The sequence below is a fragment of the Panthera leo genome, chromosome C1 (assembly GCF_018350215.1).
Source record: "Panthera leo isolate Ple1 chromosome C1, P.leo_Ple1_pat1.1, whole genome shotgun sequence".
NCBI classification, from domain to species: Eukaryota; Metazoa; Chordata; class Mammalia; order Carnivora; family Felidae; genus Panthera; species Panthera leo.
The window spans coordinates 153,651,272-153,657,271 of NC_056686.1; positions in this window are offsets into that span (position 1 = coordinate 153,651,272).

Here is a 6,000-nt window from a genome sequence, read left to right on the forward strand (position 1 = left end):
TTTCCATCTTCACATTGCAATCTCTTAGGGATGTAGCAAGTTAAACTCAGTTAAATTTATCTTCTAGAAAATGTTTTTGTATCAACAATAGCTCTCTAGCTTAAAGCAGGAAGGGAGAGAGAGAGGAATATGAGTTTATAATTCCCAGTAGGAGTAGTTTAACATAAAGAAAGTGACAGATGTACTGTAAAGAACGTGAAGAGATTCAGTAGCTTTTAGCACTTCTGTTGAGCATTCAGTAGAGGTTTGCTATTTATAAGCTGTAGTTTATAGATTGTCTGACTCTACTCTGTTTCATGATACATATAATATTAAATGAACATATACATAGACTTAATAAGATGCAAGTAAGTTTGTATCTTATGTTGATTTTTCACAATCATAGAACTCTGAGAACTATGAAGAACAAAGGGTTACAAAATATTACGTTTAAAACATCTTATTGAGGGGTGCCTGGGTGGCTCAGTCAGTTACAGTCAGTTAAGCGTCCAACTTCAGCTCAGGTCATGATCTCACAGGGCTCATGGGTTTGAGCCCCTGCATCAGGCTCTGTGCTGACAGCTCAAAGCCTGGAGCCTGCTTTGGATTCTGTGTCTCCCTCTCTCTCTGCCTCTCCCCCACTCATGCTCTGTCTCTGTCTCTCAAAATAAAAACATGAAAAAAAATTTTTTAAACTTGTTATTGAATAGTATTATTTTAAAATTTCTATAAATTTTTTAATATCTAAGACTGCTTTGCTTCCTTTTTGCTTGGATATTTTTATTGCACTTTTCAATATGCTTAAAATATTTTATAAGATTCATATATTTAAAATATACCCTATGATGAAACTCACCTGCTTTACAGAATATACAATTTTATTGATAATATATTGCTGATTCTTACTCTTCTTTGCTAAAAAATATAAGTTCAAATAGGCTACAGAGAATGATTAAAAACTAAAAATTGTATGTGTTGATATGTTGAACTTCTTACTGTATTTGGTACTTAGTCATCAGAATAACAATTACTAATATCACAGAAGCGCATGCCTTTCCAACCTGCCACATTGCCATGGACTACGTGGGTCTGTCTGCCTTAGCTCCTGCTTTGCCTTCACGGGTAGCAGCACGACCTATGGTTATTGCCCAGTCTCATTCTACAACTCTTTTTCTGACCACATTTTAGCTCAACCAGAAGACTGATTCAAATCTCCTGTTGTCATCACCTCTCATGCCAAACTCAGTAGTGAAAGATGGCAGGATGTACATTTACACATATCAATGGGCAAGAGCCCAAACTTCAGAATCAGATCTTGTCACCACTGGGTAATCTTCTGGATATACCAATGATGCTCATTCAACAGTTGAAAGGCTGGTAGGCAGAATTCCATGGAGAAACTTGACTAGGTGAGGGTAGCTCTTCCAATTAGGTGATGCAAAACAGAATGGAAATAAACTGGTCCCTAAACACTCTAAGTCTGATGTCATGTCCTCTGGGAGCTTTCCTGTTGTTTCATTTCCTAAGACAGCAATCAGGTGTTCATTCCTTGACCACCTAGCATTATGCCTCTCCATGAGTCAGCCCTCCTGATGTCCAAGATTTTTAGCCCACATGATCCCCCTGCCATATGCATTCCACTGGGAGGAGCAGAGGAAATTTTGTGGACCCCGCATGTCTGTAGCTTAAAAACAGAGGAAAAGAGGAAAAGACACCGAGGCTTCTGATGAAGAATGACTTAAAGCTGGTGAGAGATAAAATATAAAAGAAAGAGAAAGAGAGAGTGACTTTTACCATCAAAGGGGAAGAAGCTTACATACTGGTTTATAATCTTCTGTTTTTCTTCCTAAGGATAATTTCTAGTCACTACTGTAAACTCCCACAGAAAATGTTTCTATGAGACATCTCTCTACCACATTTCTTGAGATTTTTCTTTCATAATTCTATCCAGGAAGATAGAATTCCTATACCTAGGAAGAATAATAGTGATAATAATATTATTATAAATTCGATAATAATATGATTATAATACTTTTGTTATATTTACTATCATTATTGCTAATTTTAATTGAGCCTCACTACGTACCAGACAAAATTCCAAGTAATTTACATGAATTGTCTCATTGACTTCTCCCATCAAATATACACATAATGTTCTCCCCATTACCAACAGAGAACTTGAGGCCCAATGAGATTGAGTAATTTGCCTAATATCACAGAGCTGAGTAGTAGAGCCAGGATTTGAACCTATGCAGTGCGACCCAAGCTCTTACTCACTGAGATATTCTATGTATATGAACTGAACCCCTTTTATATTGAAGCAATTTCTTAACTCACTCAGTGAATACATCCAACCAGACAGGTCCAAGTTCTTCTAAAGCTTTTCCATGTCAAACAGTGTTAACAGTCAACATCCTCCTTCAGGTTGAACTATCTCAGGGAAAAAATTGTTGTATCAAGTGTCTTTCTACCTGCTTGAACTTTTGAATAATTGGGAACAAGGAGGGTGGAAATAATATAACAACAGAGGCTTGCTTTTTGATTCATTCATTCATTCTTTCCACAAATGTTTGAATGAGCGTTTTGCTTTGTAGCCTAGAGACTGAGGATCACCAGTAAACCAGCGGCTCCTTTATTTGGGCCTGTTCACCCTCAACCCAGCAGCTTCCTGAAGACCGTCTCTTAAGAGTGGTTTTTGGGGCGCCCGGGTGGCTCAGTCGGTTGGGTGACCGACTTCGGCTCAGGTCATGATCTCATGTTCCGTGAGTTCGAGCCCTGCATCGGGCTCTGGGCTGATGGCTCAGAGCCTGGAGCCTGCTTCCGGTTCTGTGTCTCCCTCTCTCTCTGCGCCTCCCCCGTTCATGCTCTGTCTCTCTCTGTCTCAAAATAAATAAACATTAAAAAAAAAAAAAAAAGAGTGGTTTTTGTGTCAGGCGTAAGACACATAGTCACATCACATAAGAACCTAAACATGAGAAATGTTATACAAGGCATGGGATTGAGAATATTTATTTATTTATTTTATTTATTTATTTTTAATTTTTTTTTAATGTTTATTTATTTTTGAGACAGAGAGAGACAGAGCATTGAACGGGGGAGGGTCAGAGAGAGAGGAAGACACAGAATCCGAAGCAGGCTCCAGGCTCTGAGCTGTCAGCACAGAGCCCGACGCGGGGCTTGAACTCACAGACCGTGAGATCATGACCTGAGCCGAAGTCGGACGCTTAACCGACTGAGCCACCCAGGTGCCCGGAGAGTATTTAAATAGTACATAACACCAAGGGGAAAAGAACATCTGATTCTTATAGGCAGCCAGTGAAAAGAGTATAAAATGGCTTTAACATCTTATGATGCCAGCCATCCCAAGAGAAGTCTATTTGTGTAAGTCAAGGAATTGAAGCCATTTCTCTGCAGGAGGTTGGGTGTTCCTGGCCACGACTGTGTACTAAACGAGCTGGCCCCATGGTAATCTAATTGCAAGGCGTGTGAGACAGCCCCTCAAAGGCGGCTAGGGCACAGAAGAAGGTATAATGGGATTAACTGGACCCAACAAGAAGGCTTCAGACCCAACAATAAAGCCTCCAAGGGAAGGAGTAGCATCATAGTGGCTCTCCTCAAATGTACCTTGGGTAGAGTCCCCTGAACCTGTCTGTGTGGTAGGGAAGAGCAAATTGCAAATTAAAAACTAAATTCTCTAACGTATGTAAAATACTGGCATTAAAAAAACAGTGCTTTAGGAATCCTCCAGTATATTGTATCTCCACTTTGCAGTAGTATCAGTATTTCCCAGGAACTTGTTAGAAATACACATTCTCTGGTCCACCTCAGATCAGAAAGTGGAGCCCAGCAGTCTGTATTTTAACAAGTCCTTCTGGTGATTCTGACGTACATTAATGTTTGAACACCGTTAAACCAGAGAGACTTTACTCACCCTTCCAGGTCCAGGCTTTCCGTGTCTGTTTTTATGCCACCACCATCTTGTATTGATTATTACAGGTAGGTAATATAGTTTGAAAGTAATAAATGTAATATCTCCAGCTTTGGTCTTCTTCCTTAAGATTGTTTTGGCTATTCAGAGTGTTTTTGTGGTTCCATACAAATTTTAGAATAAAAACTATTTCTGTGAAAAATGCCACTGTATCTTTAGTAGGGATTACATTGAATCTGTAGGTTGCTTTGGGTCATAAGGATAGTTTAACAATATGAATTCTTCCAATCCAAGAATACGTGGTATTTTTCCATTTCTTTGTGTCTTCTTCAATTTCTTTCATCAATGTCTTACAGTTTCCAGTATACAGATCTTCTCACCCCTTTGGCTAAATTCATTCCCAACTATTTTACTGTTTTTGATGTTACTATAAGGCTTAATTTTTTTTTAAGGTTTATTCATTTTTCAGAAACAGAGAGAGACAAAGCTGTGAGTGGGGAAGGGGCAGAGCAAGAGGGAGACACAGAATCTGAAGCAAGCTCCAGGCTCTGAGCTGTCAGCGGGGCTCTAACTCACAAACTGTGAGATCATGACCTGAGCCGAAGTCGGACGCTCAACCCACTGAGCCACCCAGGCGCCCCTCCCTATAAGGCTTAATTTCTTAATTTATCTTTCAGATAGTTTCTTGTTAGTGTATTAAAGCATAACTGATTTTTGTATATTGATTTGTATCCTGCAGATTTACAAAATACATTAATTAGATCTAACAGTTTTTTTCATGGAAACCTTTAGGGTTATCTGTATGTAAGATCATGTCATCTGAAAACAGACCATGTTACTTCTTCCTTTCTGATTTGGATGCCTTTTAATTCTTTTTCTTACCAAATTCTCTGGCTAGGACTCCCAGTACTATGTTGAATAAGAGCAGTGGGAGTGGACATCCTTGTCTTGTTCCTGATCTTAGAGGAAAAAGCTTTCAGTTTTTCACTGCCGAGTATGATCTTAGCTGGGGACTTGTCAATATGTCCTTTATTATGTTGAGGTACATTTCTTCATTTGTTGAGAGTTTCTCTCCCGAAAGAATGTTAAATTTTGTCAAATGCTTTTTCTGCATCTATTGAGATGATCATATGATATTTATCTTTCACGTGCTAATGTGGTTTATCATCTTTATTGCTTTGTGCATGTTGAGACATCTCTGAATCCCAGGGATAGACCCCACTTAATAATGGTATATGAGCCTTTTAATATATCGTTGAATTTGGTTTGCTCATATTTTGTTCAGGATTTTTGCATCTGTGTTCATCGGGGATGCTGGTCTGTAGTTTTATTTTCTTATTGTGTCCATATCTGGAATCAGGGTAATACTGGCCTCCTAAAATGAGTTTGGAAGTGTTTCCTCTTCCTCAATTTTTTAGAAGAGTTTGAGAAGGTTTGTCATTGATTCTTCCTTAAATGTTTTAGAATTCACCAGTGAAGCCATTTGGTCCTGGGCTTTTCTTTGTTGGGAAATTTTTGATTACTGATACAATGTCTAACAATTCTACTCATAGCAGTCACCTGTTCCAGACTCTACAGACCAGTTTTGTGTGGGGAAGAGATTTACCCCCTGGTGAGCGGGCAGCACCGGCTGTATGGAGTTTGGCAGTTCCTGCTCCGGGGATGGCCCACGGCGCAGTTTCTCTTGACTCCCCCAGCTGAGTGATTCTCATTCCCCCGGTTTGGTGATTTCAGGGGTTCTCAAGGGCCCAGGAAGTCTGTGTGCAGCAGTGGTGAGAGCTGTTCAATTCTTTGCTGGCACAAACTGCTGGAGACCTCCTGATCTCCTTTCTTCCGTGGGAGATATTGTAGCTGAGAGGACCCCTTTTAGCACCAGGTCTGGTTTGCAGGCACCCTGCAGTCATGAGAGCACTGGCTGTCTGATGTGCAGCCACAGGGCAGGTGCAGAGTGCTGGTGCATGGGAAAGAACAGCTCTGGCGGTCAGGGGCTGGCTGGCCCTCCATGGCAGTGGCTCTGGTACTTGAGATGCCTGCGTGTGCATGTGGAGCAGCTGCAGGGCTAGGGTCTGGGCCGTGGGTGTGTATGGAACGTC